Here is a 20,123-nt window from a genome sequence, read left to right on the forward strand (position 1 = left end):
ACTTTGGGCAAGTCACTTAACCCCAACTGCCCTCCAAAAAAAAAAAAAGGCAAGAGGTTGTGAGGTTCAAATGAAACAATATATGTAAAGTGCTTTGCAACCTTTAAGACATTATATAAATATCAGGTATTATAATTAAATATTTTAGCTTTTATTTAGTATTTTACTTTTCCCCAGTAGGCATTATAATTTTTGTAATATATAAGCTAGCTTCTAAGCTCCTGCTTCCATAGAATGGGCAGGAAATTCTCTCTTTCTCATTTGACATGTACATATAAGAAAAGTTCACAGGCATAGAAAATGGAGACTTAAAAACTGAAGCGTAATCAGGTTAGGGTGCCAAATTATTTAAAATATAACACTATGATAAAACAACATGAATTCAAATAAGGCTGAAAATTTTGGGAACCCAAGAAATCTGTCCAGGAACAGCTTTACCTGGTGGAATCTAACTACTCTGAGTATCTCAGAATTCTGTCCACAACCCAATACTTGGCATGAAGTTTTTTCAATAAGCTGGATATGGGATGATAAAAGACTCAAGAGAAGTCATCAGCTATGGAAATGGAAAAAAAAAAACAAACAAGAATAGGTAGACCTGACAAATATTAAAGGAAGAATCAGCAGTACACAACGGATTAGATACGGGAGGGTCACAGTCAGAAGAGTCAATTTTAACTAAATAAATTTAGGGAAGCAGAAAATTGGTGGTTCTATCAATGATAAAGATAAACTAAGGAGTACTTGTTTAGAGAAGAACACAATAATTTCAGTTATCGAAGACATTTTAGTTTCAGGTGTTGCCATGGAAATGGAAACAGAAAGGGGACAGCTAGGGCAATGGATAGAAAGCCAGCCCTGGAGTTAGGAGGACCTGAGTTCAAATACTGCCTCAAACACTATCTGCCTCAAAACCCTGAGCAAATCACAACCCCTGATTGTCTTGCTCCCTCAAAAAAAAATAGAAAGAAAGAAATGGAAACAAAAGTAGAATAGGGGTGAAGGGTCAGAATCAGAAGTAAAGATTTAGAAGTAATCAATAAATAGATGGCAAATTAGGTAACATGAGGAAAGCAGGATTATTTCTAATATGAAAGAGAAATCTATTATCTACAATTAGACCGCTGTCACATCTTTAAATCAGACATTAACATTAATAACATAATTATTCAGTAGAGTCCTCAAAAAGCAATAATTAAGACTTTAATTAGTACTTAATCACTTGAGTAGTGGTCAAAATGTCACTTTGAAAAAATCTGTTTGCTTTTTATAACAAGAAGCTAATTCACTTGCAATTTATTATTTTGGCTTGTATAAACCATGCCAGCTCCAGGGGTTCAAGAATGGGAAGTTGTTCTGATGTTAAAAGAAAAAAACTGATTTAGCAATTACCTTCCTGGCATGCAAAATCCAATTATATTAACCAGGAAAGGTCAAATTCTCTTTTCTGAATTCAAGGATAAAACAGCATCCTCAGATACACAGGAAAAAAAATTCACCAAAGATGTTTTAAGTTAAGTACAGAGATTGAAGTTAAAACCCATCACCATTAAGAACAAACTATCTTCATTATGTAACTACATGGACTAACAGATCATTTCCTTAGGAGTTATAAAAGGAGCTAATTACATATTAAGATAAATAACATTTTTAGGAAAAATAGCTATAATTTCCAAAACAAAAAAATAGTGAAAAGATTGGCATTGTTTTACATATTTTTGCAAACTTCTTTAATGTCTAGTTTAATGGAAGACAGCTGGATTCTCCTATCTGCTTCTGCATTCAATCTGCTGCAATATATTGTTTTGTTTGAAGTATATGAATAAAACCTGGCCTCACACAGATACGTAGGAAGGAGTACTTTAATAGGCAAAAAATGTCTCAGTACTATTATGGAAATAGTTTTGACCTCAATGACCCCAGAAGAATTCAGATACCACTTTGAGAAAAACACAAAGCCAGTCCAAACACATCATTTCATAGGTGAAGAAACTGAGGCCCATAGAGTAAGTAACCCTGTAAGGTTACACATCTAGAAAGTGACAGGAGTGTGATGACACCAGTTACCTCAACCCTCCAGTGAAATTGTCATTTGATTATCAAATAAAACTTCTTTAAAGCATCAAATTAAAAATAGCTCCCCCAAAATTCTTTTGACAACCCTATAGCAAAAAAAAAAAAAGTTTACACATGGCAAGTTTTGTAGAAATATACAATGGAAATGAAGCAGTCTTTTTTTCAGGTCATTAGAGGGGGATGGGAACACCACCACAACTCTTAGTTTGAGGAATGCACAGAAAACTCCACATCACATTCACTTCCAGCACATTCCCCCTACAATAAGGAGAATGAATGGGTCCATCCTAATGTTCTATTCACACATTAAGTTTTACTTTATGAAAAAATAAGGTGGGAATATGCAGTTTTAGAAACAATTTTTTCCTGGAAAACCTCTAGTGAAAATGAGCCCAATACCTCCAAAGTCAGTAAATGCTACTTGTGAATAGCTTTAATTTTTAGGAAGTCTTTCCTCACATCGAGCCAAAATTTATTTCAATTCCAGGATGCCTGGATGGACACAGACTTCCTGCTGTCCTACCACTGTGGATAATGATAAAGTTTTAAAACTCATCTCCTCAATTATTAACCAACCCATCACACCCACACACTCCCAGTAATTCTGAATTCCCAGGTGCCATTGTTCAAAACCTGTTCTCCATTCCCCACTGCCTGCAACTTTATTCCTATAACCTTCAACTTAATCCCTCCTCTTTAAATCTCCCCAACCTTTCCAGTATGCTCTCTGAAATGCCTGGCCACAAATAACAAACTAGAGTTCATCCTAAACCTCTTCCATACTTAAACTCCCTCCATAGTGAAAACTAGTTCATTCCTGATGACATAGATTTCTTATCATTTCTAGTACTAGCTGTATTTTCACTGATACCCTGGACTCATCATTGGTCATGGTAGAGAGTTGGAATACTTCTTCTCCCAGTTACCACTTTCAAGTTTTTCTTCTACCAGCATCTCTCAGTAACCTCTCCTCATTTGTAATTTACAGTTGTTAGCAGGCTCTTCGTCCTCCTCAAATTATCATGAAAATAATTTTCTGTTGATCTATTTTATCTCCCAGTAGAATCTAAGTTCCTTAATGAAAGCGATTGTTTTATTTTTTCCTTTTGTTTTTAAAACCCTGGCACAGTATCTTACATATAGTAGGCATTTAATATATGCTTGCTGTATTGCATTAGTGGAAAACACGCAAATATAATGAGACAACCTAATGAACTCCTAAGGGAAAAGTATGATCTAAGTATTAAATCAGCCTCCTAAAACGATTTTTAAAATAATCATTGAATCCACAAGGATTATAACTAGCTTTTTAAAGCCACCCCCCCTTAGCAAAATTGTCCAATGTTAAATATTTTTCCAACACTAGAAAAACAACCACAAAGAATCCAAATGAAGTAACACAGAAATACAGAGTGTTTAATGGTAGAAAGGGCTTTAGAGGTCATCTAGAAATATATTAATTATTTGGGAATCATATCAAATTTTGGAATATATCAAATACATAAAATATTTGGGAATTAATTAATTATGACACATGAGACCCATACAAATTCAAATATGAAAAAAAATCATGAGAAAAAAGGAATAAATGATCCCATGCACATGGCTAGGTTAAGACAATATGGCAAAAAAGACTCAATACTTCCCAAACTAATTTGTAGTTGGTTGATACCAAAGTATGAATGGCCTACTTCCTAAAATCATACAAAAAAATAACAAAATTTACAAGGAGAAGGAAATATGCACTACTATTAAGGGGAAATATGGAGGAAAACTGGCCAGGGAGAACAGCCAAATATCAAAGCACACCAAAACTGGTTCGCCCTGGAAAGGGGGTGTGGGGTGATGGAGAAGAAAGAGAAATGTATCAGTGGGGCACAGGAGAAAACTTAGAATCAAATTACTGTGCAAACCCCAAATTACAAAACAATATGGAAAAGAATCTTTATTCATTTAAAAAAAACTGTTGGGCCAACTTTATAGCAGTATGCTGATTAACGTGATCCATACTTAGCAACACAAAATATAGTAAATACCAACTGTACTACTGACCTGACCAACAAAAGAACAGATCTGGTAAGAGTGTGTGTATATGTGTGTATAAAATATATGCACATATGCATGTGTATCACTTCTGTCATCGCTCGATTTTCTGGTTTTTCCAAACAATTTTAATTAAAGATTTCTTTCCATATATAAATATGTATAATATATACAGATATGACACATATCTATATACATAATAATAAAACATGAGAGGAAGTATGGAATCAAGTGTGGGTCAAGAACTGGCCTCAGAAACAAGAAGACCTAGATTCAAGGCCTATTTCTGACATACAGTGTAGCTGGATGACCGAGGCTAAATCACTAAATCTCTCAGGGCTCTAGGCAATTCTCTAAGACTCTAAGTTGCAAAGAAAGTGTCAAACTGCATTGGCAGAAGGAGCTGCCTCACCTGGCAGTCCCTGTACTAATGATATCATGGATCTAATTCCTACCCCTAAATAAAATAGTTACATCTTAAATTATCAAAAAGAGAAATAATAAAGCTTATCTTGATGATGGAGGGAATAAAAATTTTTATCAAACGATACAAGAAATGAATGCAGACAAAGTAGGTGAATTTTGCATAACATATTCAAAATAAAAAGAAAGGGAACAGTTGGGGGGGTGGAGAGAACTGCCATATTCATATCTGAAAAAAAAATTGACATTCATCATGTATAAAGAAGTGGCAAAAATTTACAAAAGTATAACCCATTTCCTAGGAGAAAAAAATTGGTGGTTTGGAACAGTTCTTAAAGGAGGAGTGATAAATTTTAAGTAAAGCAATTGCTCACTCTCTTCGATTATTACAGAAAACAAACTAAAACAACTTAAAATATAACCTTATGTCCATCAAATTAATAAAGACAATTTCAAAACTTTAAAAGGTACTGCTCTCAGAACTTTAAGGAAATAGCTATATTATCTCACTGATGCTGGGAGTAAAAATTTGTGCAATCTTTTTGAAAAGTCATTTGCTAACATACAATAAATTACAAAAATGATTATGCCTTTTAACCCTGATCCCAATCTCTTATTAATCCTAAGGCTGCTATTAAAAGAGAATAAAAGAATTTTCTGTACAGAAATATTCACAGTTGGTTGCTCTATAAGAGTAAACAGCTAAAAAAAAAAAAAACCTTTTTATGTTCAACAACTAGGGAAAGGGGTCTTGATAACCCTGAAATGCAAGGGTAAAGAGCTGCCTCAAAAGAATGCAGACCACTCAAGTCTTCTTTCAGTCCAAGTAGTTAGTTCATTAAAACACCTGTTGGGGTGGGCAAGATTCCTAGTGGGTCTGCATTATTTGTGACACCAATACAAGCAGGTCAGATTTAAAGAATCTGCCCAATTTAATGGGGCAAGACTGACACTTTTATACAGAAACACTGTAGGAAGATTTGGATGGGATTAAGTAATGGCAAGTAGCCTGGGGTGGTTCCCCGGTTAAGAGAAAGGGGTCAGGATGGGATTAAGTAAATCAATTAAGTAATCAAGATGGGCTGGGGTGGACCAGATACCCCAGGCAAACTCCAGGAAAGCTGGGCTGTGAGGGAAAATCCAGGGGCTTTTCCTTTTTGAGGTTCAGATCTCAAAGACATAGTCTTTTCCTTTTAGGGGTTCAGACCCATCCCCATAATTATATGTCATAAAATGGCAAATGTGAAAAATACAAAGATATACAGAAAAAAGTTATACAAAATGATGCAATATGAAAAAGTAGAATTAGTGAAAAACTAAAGATATTAAAATACGTTTTAAAGATATTGTTTCTTTGTCTATATAGTATTTTTACATAGCATTAACAAAAGATTGGAAGGGGGAGTGTTTGAAGACAAAGGAAGAAACAACAACTTACACACTTACTAAGACTACATAAAATAGTCTAACAAAACAGGCCAAGTACACATAAAAAAGAACCAAAGGGGACACAGACTATAATATTATTGTTATTTTCTACTTAGTACACCAGAATATTTTTTTGACAGTTTATGGTTTTACATATGATTTTACCCTAAATTGTTTATCTGTTTGTTTTTGTTAAGTTTATATTTTAAAAATTGATCAGAGAGGGGAAAAGGTCACTCCATTCAATCACATATACTCTTAGTTCTCTGGAAAACATCTGGGATTATACTATTTAGCTTTGGACACATTTTCAAAGGGAACTTGCCCAAAGAGGGTGGAGGCATAGAAGCTATATCACATGAGGAAATGCTAAAGGAACTAGATGTGTTTAACCTGGAAAAAAAAAGATCAAGGGAAAACTTGACAAATGCCTTCAAAATATTTGAAGGGCTACACAGAGTTGCTCCAGAGTACAGAACTAGGACCCATGACTAAAAGTTAAAGGAGACAACCTTCAGGCCCAATTTAAGAAATGTTCCTTCTAACAAATAAAGGGAGGGAAAGAAATAAGCACTTCTAGAGCACCTACTATTATGTGCCAAGCATTGTGCTAAATGCCTTACAAGTATTATTCCATTCAATCTTCACAACTCTGGGAGTGCTGTTATTATTCTCATTTTACAGGTAAAAAAATGAGGCAAACATGGTTAAGTGACTTGTCCAGGGTCACAGAGTAGAAATTGTCTAAGGTCACATTTGAACTTCGGTGACTCCAGGCCCAGTACTCTATCCACTCCACCACCTAGCTGCTATGATAGCACTATCATAAAAAGAGGAAATACGCTCCTGATGATAGTAAGAGCTCCATTAGAAATGTCCCAGAGATGAGCAACCACAAATCAGGAAAAAAGAATATGAGGTGGAACCAGATGGTCTCAAGGTACCTCCCAACTAAAATTGTGATTCTAATTCACTCTAAGGTGTTAGTATAAATATGTCATTAAAAGAATAACAAAATATTATGAATTAAGATGAAATTTATTGGTCATCTAGTTGAACCCCCTTATCTCAAATAGTAATTTCTCATACATTTCTCACAAGTGGTCATGTAGCCTTTGTCTGAATATTTTCAGGGTTTATAATTTGCACAACTAATTGTCAGAATGTTCCATATTATATTAAGCCAAAATATACCTTGATTTAATTTTCACCTATTAGTCCCAATTCTTCCCTTTGGAACCACAGAAAAAATGTCTCATCTCACTTTCATATAATAGTCTTTCTGACATTTATGAAAGCTATCACTTTCCCCAAGCCTGTCAAATCTTTTTTTCTCCAGAACAAATATTTCCAGTTCCTTCAACTTGTCTTCTTATTAAATGATTTTATATCCCCTCCTCATCCTGTTTGTACGCTTTTCAATGTACTCTGACAGCAACGATCAAAATACCTAAATTGGGCCTATCAAGTGCAGAACACGAGTATCCAAACTTTATATTTATATTAATTTATATTTAAGCCTAAGACAACATTAATTTTCATAACACCTGTTAGCTCACATTGAACTCAAAAGTACACTAGAAGTCCCAAATCTTTAACTGCTGTTTAGCTAGGATGAATTCATCCCTTCAAAAATCACAGAATGTAGTGGGGCAGCTAGGTGGCGAAGTAAATAGAACACTGGCCCTGGAGTCAGGAGGACCTGAGTTCAAATCCAGCCTCAGACACTTAAAACTTACTAGCCATGTGACCTTGGGCAAGTCACTTAACCCCAATTGCCCTGCCTTCCCCCCTCCAAAAAGCAAAAAAGAAAGATAAAAAAAAAAATCACAGAATGTAGCATATAAGAGGACCTTAAAGATTATCCAGTCAAAACAGTACTTAAAAAAAAAAATCCCCATCCAACATCTGTTGTAATAGGATAAAATGGAGAGGGGGCCAGGCAACATACATGATATAAAATGGAATACACCTGATATAAAATGGTAACAGTAACTGATCCATGTCACTAAAACAGATTCAGAGTCAGATGAGCTGGGATCAAATTCTTCCTTCCTTTACCTCCTAAGGGAGCCCAGTCCATTTGTGGCCACCTTATGGAGCTCTTTATTAGAACAAATTTAAAGCTATTTCTGTGTAACATCCCCTCCCCTCTCCCCTTCCCCACTGTGCCACCTTGTACTTCATACTTGTCTCTATTCAAATTCTGTGTCTCAGTCTAACAAGATCTCTTCTCCTGGATAATGTGTGTGTAGTAAGAGGATTGCATAAAGAAGAGAATTATGGTAGGGTTTAAAACACGAGGAAATGGGATATTGAGGTCTTCCAGTAGAGCTAGCATAAGAATCTGCAATACTTACAGCTGCCCTGTCCCTACCTGGAAATGCCTTCCTTACTCTGCTGTTCATCTCCATATCTCTCTACTTACCCTCTGAATTTGGTCAGAATTTACTGAGAAATGAATAGAATTTTCTCTAACAAAGAAAACCAAGAAGAATGTATCTACTATTTAACCACTTATTAAGTGTTCACTATATGCAACATATTACACTAAGAGATAAGAGAGATAAAAATATAATCTGCTGCCTCATTTCCATCTGGCCCACTCTAATTTGGTTTAAACCCTGAACACATACAGGTTATGAGTAATAACTAAACCAGATTCATGTTTGAATCAGATAACATTTAGTAACTCAAAGAAAAGCCAAAAGAAAATATGGAACGTAAAAGGGTACTGATTTGAAGTCAGAGGCCCTAGGTTTAAAACTTGACTGTCCCATACTACATAGAAGATGTGAGCCACAGTCCTTTAACCTTTCTAGACCTCTGTTCTTCTTGACCTGTAAATGAGGTTGCTTGACTTGATGATTTCTAAAGCCCCTCCCACGTCTAAATATTCTGATATGATCCTAGGAAGACATAAAAATATTCTATGTAATTCTCATATCTTTAAATCCAGTGATACATGAACATTCTTTTAGTACAGGAAAAGCACATAGGTCAAATATTACTGAGATTTTATATAAATGAAAATATGTGCACATTATTTTAAATAGAAAGAATAAAAATAGTATTTCAGTCTTTGTATCTAGTGTTATATATAGTAGACATACATATACCCTTCAAAAAAGATTTTACAGCTTAGTACCACCACTGAGCCATTAATAGTCAACGGCAAAAATCCAATCTCTTTAGCAGCTTTAGTTCATTCTAAAAAAGAGGAGACAGTGCTTGATGCTTTACTTTTAATAGCTCAGGTTGTCATGCCAACTAGAGCTGCTACTTAAATTGAAGGAGGAAAAAAAAGCCGCTTTCTCTTTCCTACAAAAGCCTTTCAGCATGGCTCAAAATTAGTCCTTAAAACATGAAGTGTCATAGTTCGGGTAATATGATAAATATTACATGTTATGTATAAAACTGTCAGAAGACAGAAGTGACAAGAATTTAGCTGGCATTTCCTAAATGTCATCATACTTGTCCAGTGTCTGGTTGAAAGGCGCCCTATGTGGGCAACAGGCAAATGCAGCCAATCCTGTAGCAGAGTAAGAAATCGCCATTATGAATCTCAGTACAATGGATGGAAGAAAGGGAAAAACAAGTTTCTATAAGAGAGTGGATGCACTATTCCTGAACACACAATGTAATCCTAGATGGTGGCATCCAAAAAATACCAGCCAACAAGGCCAAAGAAGAAAGAGTTGCTGAAAGGCAACATGGCAAATTGACAACCGCTACTGCCACATGAGGCCTGTGGCAGTTTTTGTAAGCTTTAAATAAAAAGACAAAGGGAGTCAAAGGGCAGGAAGAATGTGCTGAACTATTTGGAGATGGAAGAACTAAGACTTCAAAAAGAGAAATAAAACAACAGGGAAGGAAATTAGGTGCATGTTGACTCTCTTCAACAGGTTCCAGGAAAAAAAAAGGAAAAAGAAAGGAAGCAGAACTATTCAAGGGGTTATTAATGATCTGAATCCCATCAGTAGGTAAAATGGGCAAATGTGGTAAGAGGAATATGTGGCAGACTAGTATATAATGGGCACAAAATAAATATTTAACCAGTAATTAACTCGAATATGGAATTGAAGGATATCTTGACTATAACACAAACTCAAGACATAAAATAATTTGGTGTCAATTATAGGAGTGAAATAATACATGATGAAAGAAGAATACAAAGGAATCTGAAGAGGAATTAGCATTAAAAACAGAGCATTTTAACATGAAGTCTTCTAAATTTCCCTTTGAAAGCCACTGTCCAAATAGGACATATTGTTGCATAACTGATAAAAGTACTGCAAAATTAGAACCTCTCCAGATGGAACTTATGGAGGGACTGGTACCATGGCAGGAAAAGTCATTTGGTGAGTTGTGGGTAGAGAATACTTAGCTTAAACATATACCTAATCATTTTTTTCTTTTCTTTTTTCTTTTTTTTTTTTTGCTTTTTGGAGGGCAATTGGGATTAAGTGACTTGCCCAGGGTCACACGGCTAGTTTTTGTGTTAAATGTCTGAGGCTGGATCCGAACCCGGGTCCTCCTGACTCCAGTGCAGTGATCTATTCGCTGCACCACCTAGCCGCCCCGACCTAATCATTTTTATCTGGGCACTTAGTGTGTATAATTGGGGGCCAGGAACATCATACTGAGCAACCACAGACTTGTTCCAAAGTAGTGTTTAAGTATGCCTCGAAGCTCTGCTTTTACACAATGGGCACAACACAAGGACACTGTGTAACAAAAATGAGCAGAGGTAGGGTGTCAATGTAAAGTAACTGATATGTTCTTTTTAATAAATCCTCCCCTAAAGTCCTGCTGTAATTCCTCACTATATCAGGAGACTGTAAGAAAATGGGCTCCAGGAGGAGTTCCAGGAGGGAGGGTCCATTCTGTGTTGACTTTTGTCTCGACACCTACCACAGAGCTTGGAACAGCACAAATCCTTGAGCTGGGAAGAGGTGAGGAAACAAGCTAAGAATGATGCTGGGTTCATGTAGGTCACACCAGTGTAATGAAAAGCTTGAACTAAGTTCTCACCAAGCTGGAACTGCTCTGGGTACAGGCCTAGTAACAGATGATATGTCAGTTATCTGAAGACCAGCTCTGCTAAATCTGGATGTGTATTACCAGAAGGTAAGCCACCCACCCAGTGATTAATTTTTTTGGCCACATCAGCTAAAGAAAATTCTCTATTATGTAATAGAAGGACTGAAATCTTAACATACATGGTGACCATAATAAAATATTAAAGTATTTTTAAAAACGTGCTAGAGCTTATTATCTCCAAATGAGCAGCATCTCTTGCAGGGCAGTAACTTCCAGAAGGAGTTCATGTATTAAGTTCTCTTGGAAAATTGCCTTCAATGCTGATTTATAAGCCACACCCTCCCCCACCAATCAATTTCATTAAAGTCAAATCTGTTTTGGAAGAAAAATGAGCCTTCCCCAGCTTAATCCCCCACCATATACCCCAGACTTATGCCACATTAATGTTGTTTAATGTAATAATAACAACAATAACAACCTACATTTAACATAACACTTTTAAGGTTGATAAGGTACTTTCCTTAAACATTTCTGTGATACAGATAGTGCAAGTATTAGAGATGAGAGCCAAGACTCCAAAAAATTAAAAAACAAACAAAAAAAGTGACCTGCCTATCTATATGTCTACATAGCCAGAGTACATAAAGGTAATTTTTAAAAAGCAATTCCAAAAATGTTTTGAAAATGGCAGCATTGTGAAAGAGGCTCAGAGCTTCCCATAGCAATTACTTTGAAAGGGTTAATAATCTTTAATATGTATGCTTGAATATAATTGTTTTAAAAAATCAGTCGTATTACTTTTAATTTACATAATATACATGGAGCTGAAAAGCAGAACAACACAAAGGTAGAAAATAGCCTAGAACGGCAAGACCAAAGAAAACTGGTAACTGACACAATTTTTTCACTTGCTCCATTCTTTACAGCTAATTCAGGTCCTTCTGTCACTACCAAGTTCACATATGGAATCAGCCTTATGATATCAGTTCCCAAAGGCTCTAGAATGCAGTTCACTCATGATCTCTCTAGGTTAACAACAATGATACTGGTCTCCTTTCCTTTCCAAACCACTGTTCAGTAGGCCAGAACAAGGCCCAAACCTGTAAAAAAATATTACTTTGGACAGGTGAAATTCAAAACCTTAAGAGTTTGAATATCATCAAGCTTCCCATATCAATTCCATATAAAAAAAAGATAGTGTAAAGGTAAGCTGAGTAAGGTAGGAATAATAGTAAAATAATATCTAATATAAGATCATAAAACTGAAAGACACCTTGAATGTTCTCAAACCCCTCCTTTCACACATGAAGAAACTGAGGCTTATAGGAAAAGGGACTTGACTACAATCAAACATCTAAAAAGTAGCAAATCAAAGATTAGAACTTAGGTCTTCTGATTCAGATCTGTTCTCTCCACTACCCTCAGCCATTCTCCACAGCTGCCTTTCCCCTCATCTCTGGTTCAGTGGGGAGGAGATAAGAGTGACTATGAAGCCCAGCTGACAGGAACCCTGGTAGGCATTGGCTAGTTTATAAGGTTCTTTAAGATCAAAGAGACACACACATACACACACCCCAAGGACACAGCCCACAGTGAGGTCTAGGTCTTTTTGAGGCTTTCTACACTTACCCTGGGTAGGCCATTTAACCTACCAGAATCCCAGGAAACTCTGTAAAAGTATAAACTGCAGAATAGGTGCCAATCTACATTGCTATTTCCTCATTGGGAGTTTCCTATACCAGTGAAATCATAGACTTACTTCCTTCCCACCCCCCATCCAAAAAAAAAAAAACCGAAACCAATAATTCAGTGAATAAGTAGTGGAAATGTTACTATGCCCACGGTAAGAGAAGTTAAATGAGTTGCCAGCCTATATGTGTCAGAGGCAGCACTTGAACAAGGGCCTTCCAGGCATTGAGGTTAGGCAACAAGGCAATAAGCATTTATTAAATGCTTACTCTGTTCCGAGTGCTATGCTAAACACTGGGAATACAAATAAAAGTGAAAGACAGTCTCTATGTTCAGAGAGCTTACTTTCTAATGGGGGGAGGGAGGTCTGGAGGATTTACTGAGGGGAAAGAGGGTTCCAGGGCAGCAAAACATAACAGACGTTGAAAAGGCAGAGTAGGGGTGGCGAGGTGGCACAGTGAATAGAGCACTGGCCCTGAAGTGAGGAGGACCTGAGTTCAAATCCAGCCTCAGACACTTAACACTTACTAGCTGTGTGACATTGGGCAAGTCACTTAATCCCAGTTCCCCTGCCTCCCCACCTCCAAAAAGCAAAAAATAAAAGAAAAGGCAGAGCAGGGGAGAGATGGTATCCCCACAGGGACATGACAGTGAAGTTCATGAAGTCATGGAGGCAAGGACAGAGGAGAAGGCATAGTGGCAAAATACAAGAAAATCACTATACAAAATAAACACAAGGTAATTTTGGTGGGGAACACATTAGCAATTTTGAGGATCAGAAAAGGCCACACCTAGAGAGAAGTATAGCTGAGTTTTGATGAAAATAGGGATTCTAAGAGGTGGAACAAAGAGGAATGCAATACAGAAATGGAAAATAGCCTGTGCCAAGGCATAGAGATGGGAGACAGAGTGATACATGTGAAGAACAAGAAGAAGGGCAATTTGACTTAACTATACGCACATGAAGGGGATATGGTACAATAACGTTGGAAAGACAAGTTAGAGTCAATCTGTGATGCTCTTTAAAAGACAAAGGAATGTTTATTAAAGCCTACAGATAATAGGGCATTCACTGGGGATTTCTGACCAAGGGAATGAAATGGTCTGACTGGTGCTTTAGAAATATTACATTAATAGCTGTGTGAAAGATGAATTAAAGAAGAAAGAAACTTGAGGGAAGAATAAGTAGGAAACAAATGGCAGAGATGGGGAAAATGTGAGAGAAGTTGTGAAGGTATAACGACAAAACTTGGCAACCAACCATATATGTGACAGGAGAGACTCCATGTAGAACCTACGTAACTGGAAAACTGGCTGTATCCTTGGAAGAAATAGGGAAGTTCTGGAGAAGAGTGGGGCTAGGGGGAAAGAAAATGAATTATGTTCTGGACAAGCTGAGTTTAAGAAGTCTACGTCCTATGTTCATAGTGTCTCGTAGGCAGCTGGTAATGTAGGCCTCAATGTACAGAGCTGTGAGCTGATGGGATCACTAAGTAAGAGAGTACAGGGAGAAAAAAAGGTACAAGACAAGGCTTTGAACTACACCCATATCTAGGGAGTGCAATATGGATGATGATCCAGCAAAGAATACTGAGAAGAACTGGCCATACAGGTAGAAGAACCAAGATTTGGCAAGTAAGAGAACACTGATAACTTTGGAGAGTTGAGGGATGAAGTCAGAAGATAAATTTGAAAAATCTAATAAGTGAGAGAAAAAGAAGAGGAGAAAATGAGAGTAGACAGATTTTTCTTGGAGTGTACCTGTGAAAAGAAAGAGAGATATAGGACAACAATTTAAGGACACTTCTCTAGAAACTTCAAGATTATTGATAGTGGCTGAGCAACCAAATTCAGCAGTTCTCACAGAAACTAGGGAATTTATTTCATTTGGACATGATGAACTGAATTTACTTAAGAAAGTCTCACCTTGGTGCTTGGGGCGGAGCCAAGATGGCGGAGTAGAAGCAAGACCTTCCCACGGCTCCAGCTTCCACCCTCCCCAATCCATGTAAAAAGGGGACTCTAAACAAACTTTAGAGCTGCAGAACCCACATAATGACACAGAGAAGCTAACCTCCCGCTGAGGACAGCCCGGCAGGAATCGGCCAGCGCAGCGCTCTGGGAGCCGAGCCCAGCACCAAGCCAAGGCTTTAGCCCCAGGGCGGGCCTGACCAGCCTCCTGCCAGAGGGACTCCAGATCAGCAGCAGCTGTGGCCATTTCCAGATTTTTCAATACATAGATGCGAAGGACAAGGTGAGAGGCCAGTGCAGTCTGGACTTTGGGACCAGTAAGTGGGAGTGCGTGGCTTTTACCCCCGGGGTGAGAAACCCCTGAGACGCCAGCACAGCCTGCCAGCCCCACGTGGCAGCTTCAGCTCCTGGCCTGCAGAGTGTAGGGGGACCAAGCACCAGTCTGAGGGGTAATCTCTCTTGCTTTAACCTGCTTGGATCTGGATTGCAGTCTAGGGTGGAGGTCCTGGGGTGTGTGTCCAACTTGCCAGAGCGTGTGGAGACCTCAGAGAGGCCACCCATCTAATACCTCCGGCAGCTGAGAAAACCCCAGCGTTTGGGATGAAAACTCCCCTGTCTGGTGGCAGAGTCCTACTGTGGCAAAAAGCCCAAAAGTCAAATAATTGAGTGGCAAAATGAGCAGGCAGAGGAAACAAAGCAGACAGAAGATTCCAACATTACACTCCTATTTTGGGGATAAGAAGGAGCAAGGCATGGAACAGGAGGAAAACAGTGAAGTCAGTACTCCTGCACCAAAAACTTCAAAGGAAAATACAAGCTGGTTACAGGCCATAGAGGACCTTAAGAAGCAGATAAGAGAAGTGGAGGAAAAATTGGGAAGAGAAATGAGAACAATGCAAGAAAATTATGAGAGTCAACAGCCTGACTGAAGAAAATAATACCTTAAAAAACAGACTGACTCAAATGGCAAAGGAGGCTCAAAAAGGCAATGAGGAGAAGAATGCTTTAAAAAGTAGAATTTGCCAGATGGAAAAAGAATCTCAAAAGCTCACTGAGGAGAATCATTGCTTCAGAATTAGATTGAAGCAAATGGAAGGTAATGACTTTATGAGAAATCAAGATGCTGTCAAACAGATCCAAACAAACGAAAGAATAGAAGGCAATGTGAAATATCTCATGGGAAAAACCACTGACCTGGAAAATAGATCCAGGAGAGAGAATTTAAAAATTATTGGACTACCTAAAAGCCATGACCAAAGTAAGAACCTAGAAAGCATCCTCCAGGAAGTTCTCAAAGAAAACTGCCCTGATGTTTTAGAACCAGAGGGCAAAATAGAGGTTGAAAGAATCCACCGATCACCTCCTGAAAAAGATCCCAAAAAGAAAACTCCTAGGAATATTATAGCCAGGTTCAGGAATTCCCAGATTAAGGAGAGAATATTACAAGCAGCCAGGAAGAAACAATTTGAATATTGTGGAAACACAATCAGGATAACCCAGGATCTGGCAGCTTCTACACTGAGGGATCGAAGGGCCTGGAATGTGATATTCTGGAGGGCAGAGGAGCTGGGATTAAAACCAAGAGTCACCTACCCAGCCAAACTGAGTATCATGTTTCAGGGGAAAATATGGTCTTTCAGGGGAAAATATGGTCATTCAGTGGAATAGAGGACTTTCAAGCATTCTTGCTGAAAAAATCAGAGTTGAATAGAAAATTTGACATTTAGATACAAGAAGCAAGAGAAGCATGAGAAGGTAAACAGGGAAAAGAAATCATAAGGAACCTATCAAAGTTGAACTATTTTTTTTTTAAGCACTCGGGGTTGGGTGACTTGCTCAGGGTTGCATGGCCAGTTGTTGTTTCTGGGTGTGGTGCTGAGTGTCTGGGCCTGGATTTGATCTGAGTCATCCCGGCACTGGAGCCGGTGCTCTTGCTCGCTGATCCACCTGGCCAAAGTTGAACTATTAACATTCCTACGTGGAAAAACAATAATTGTAACCTATGAAACTTTTCTCAGTAGTTGAAGGGATTAGAAATATATATATATGTCTTTATATGAGGGTATGCGGGCACATGAATACATATGTGAATGTGTGTATATACTTTTACAGATATACATAGATAGGGGCACAGGACCAATTTAACAGGAAGGGATGATACTTAAAAGGTGAAATTAAGAGGTGAGAGGAATATAATGAGAGGAGATGGGGAGAGATAGAGTGGGGCAAACTATCTCATACAGAAGAGGCAAGGGGAAATGGTTACAATGGAGGGGAAGAATAGGAAGGCAAAAGGGAATGGGTCAACCTTATTCCTATTGAATCTGGCCTGAGGAGGGAGGGAAATACACACTAAATAGGGGATCTCACCCTCCAGGAGAATAGGGGGGGAAGGGGATGTGAGGGGGGATGATGGAAGGGAGGGCAGGCTGGGGGGGGAGGGAAGTTGGAAGCACCCACTTTTGAAAAGGGATGGGATCAAAGTAGAGAATAGAACAAGTGGGAGGTGGGATAGGAGGGAGGGAAATATAGTCAGTCTTTTACAATACATCTACTACGTTATTGTTTTGCATTAGCCGCACATGTACAACCTATACTGAACTGCTTGTCTCCCCAGTGGGGATGGGTGGCAGGGGGAGAAGGGAATGAATCTGGAACTGAAAGTTTTAAAATCAAATATTCAAATATATATATATATTTGTGTGTGTGTGTGTATAAAAAAAAGATTTTAAAAAAAGAGTTATACTATGCACCTCCTAAGAAGGTATCTCAAGAGATTACAATGTTATTTTTATTGTATATATGTATGTAGACAGATACATATGTACGTGTAATAAATGCTAGTTGACTGATTAAAAAAAATAATATTAAAAAATAGAAGTAAAAAAAAATAAAAAAAAAGAAAGTCTCACCTTCATAGGGGATTTCAACCCCTATTAGCCATTGTAACCAGTTAGGAGGCTAATACAATAGACTAGGCAATGGTTTAAACTAAGATGGTAGCAGCTGTATGGAAGAGGGTGAAGAGAAGAGCATTGAAGGAGCAGATTCAAGAGATACCATATGAGTAGTATTAATAATACTTGGCAATTAATATATGAGAACGAGGAAGACAAAAGAGTCAAACATTATGCTAAGATTCTGACCTCACTGGTTAGAGGGGAGGGAAATTTGGCAAAGGGGACATGAAAATACAAAATCAACCAAGAGGAAACCAAGAGGGAATGCTTAAATAGGTAGGAAAATGAGGAAAGAATAGGGTCACAAGAACCAACGGAGGTGACAGTATCCAGAAAATTAAAGTCCACAGAGTCCAAAGCTACAATAAGATGAAGCCTGAACAAAACCCATCATGTTTGCTAAGAATTTACTAGGGACCCTGACAGTAGTTTCAACTGAATGGTAGAGATGGAAGTCAGACTTCAAGGGGTTGAGGACTGAATGAATAGTATAGTAAAGGAAATAAAAGTAGATTATTTTTCTAAACATTTAGAAATGAAGAAAAGAGATACTATAAGACAGTAAGTTTCAAAGAACAACATTAAAAGAAGGCTTTTTGTTTGTTTAGGGGAAGATCTGAGCATGTTTGTAGACAGAAGGAAAAGATGTAATAGAGAAATGAGAGGGAGGGAGAGGGAAAAAGAGAGGGAGAGGAGAAGAGGGAAAGAGGAGGAAGAGGAGAACATAAGAACAACGGATGGGGCAAGTTTCCTGAGGAGCTTGGTAGGGAGTGCAATTGTGTCAAGGACAGAAACCTCAACTTCTGCAACTATAGTAAAGGAACAGAAGTGAAAAAAGATTCTGAGCTTTGGGGGATGGGAGACCAATAAACTCAAGAAGGATGGCATCAGTCTTCTCATTTGACCCCTCATTTATGACATTTGACATTCTGACATTTCACAAATAAGAGTCATCTTGTAGAGACTTTCAGGAATACCAAAGACTTCAATAAAAGATATAACAAGAAGATACTAAATAAGATAAATGCTTTTAATCATTTAAGTAGGGTGGTAGAGATGAATAGCACTTGCTCATTTTAAACATGATCCTTTTCAGGATCAAGAACTAAGTTTATGAGTTTGGGGGGTGTCTGAGGAAAACTGCTAAAACATGACTAGTGAATAGTCAACAGACTGTCATCACAGGATGGAAAGTACTCTTGAAAACAAAATGAAAAATCATCTTGGTGAAAATAAGCTTTGAGTATTTAATGCTAGAAGGAAATGCCTGCCTTGGCTCTGAACTTCTCTCAGTGGAATGCTGCTAAGACTACAGCAGCCTCCCTCAAATCATTTGGGAAATGAAGAGAAGTCTTAATGCAGGAAAGCATTAAGACTGCAAAAAGCAAGACAAGCACCTAAGACTGAATTATGATGCAGAAAAACTTAAAGCTTGGAGAGTTTTTACAACTAAAACCATAAAGTGAAATGATTGTACCATGTTAACTATCATGTTAAAACTATGTTCAACATTAGTCTGAAACTAAGAAGTCTGGGAAATTTTTCAATGGTTAAGTTAGAAGCCTCTTAAAAGATGCTAGATGCCATTTTAAAAGAACCTCACTACAAAGCAAATTGACTGATAAGGGCATATTACATAGCTAGCCATCTCCACAAGAAGGCTTTCCACAGATAAGTATAACTTTCCTTAATGTTACAGAGAACTGCCCAGATCAGAGATAGTACATGGATCTATTGAAATCGCCCGTTTTAAAATGTTCTTGATAGTGAATTATGAGGGATTCTCTATAATGCTGAATAATTCCCTAGGCAGAATGCAGTATATTCCTAAAGATGGCTTAAGCCCAGGGACAATGAGCCATGACTATGTCAGGGGCATCTGACTACTGATTTACATAGTTAGATATGTGGTTCCCCCCCCCCCCCCAAAGAATGGCTAACCATGATTTTGTATAGTCAAAAAAACAAATATAAAAAAGACTTAAGCAAGGCTCATCTATTCTCCCTCAGCCTCTGTTTACTGTGTAAATACACTGGAGGGATCTCAGGGCTGTAATAAGGGAGAAAATTTGATTTAATCCACTGATATTTTGTTTTATGTCTTCCTGTGCAGCGGCTATGTCAATGGATGGAAAATTTTAAAGGGAAAAATAAACATAGAAAATTTAATTATTTTCAAAATATAGATTTTCTTTTTTAAAATCCCAAGGAGAAAAGCCCAAATTACCTGAGAATGTATCTAGCTCACATCTAGCCATAATGGTAATTTGCTTTGTTCAGCATGCAAACTGTACTAATTGAGACAGCAGCAAATTAAGATTAATCATCTTCTTCTGAAATATGAAAACAAAATTCTATGCAGAAGCTTTTTAGAAAAGCTAAGTGACTACATAACTTGCTGATAAGTGATGAGAACATAAGACACCATAAGCTGATGACATGGTGTAATGTAATACCAAGCAAAGGCAACTTCCCAGGTTCAAAATACCA

General features: G+C 37.7%; 1 protein-coding gene across 6 annotated transcripts in view; it reads right to left on the reverse strand.

Annotated features, from left to right (window-relative positions):
• TTC7B (tetratricopeptide repeat domain 7B) overlaps positions 1-20,123 on the reverse strand; it is a 343,031-nt gene that overhangs the window by 167,210 nt on the left and 155,698 nt on the right. The window lies entirely within an intron of this gene.

This window comes from Petaurus breviceps, unplaced genomic scaffold (genome assembly GCF_028583685.1).
Source record: "Petaurus breviceps papuanus isolate PSGF00001 unplaced genomic scaffold, PetGlider_PUasm1.0 177, whole genome shotgun sequence".
In the NCBI taxonomy this organism is placed as follows: Eukaryota; Metazoa; Chordata; class Mammalia; order Diprotodontia; family Petauridae; genus Petaurus; species Petaurus breviceps.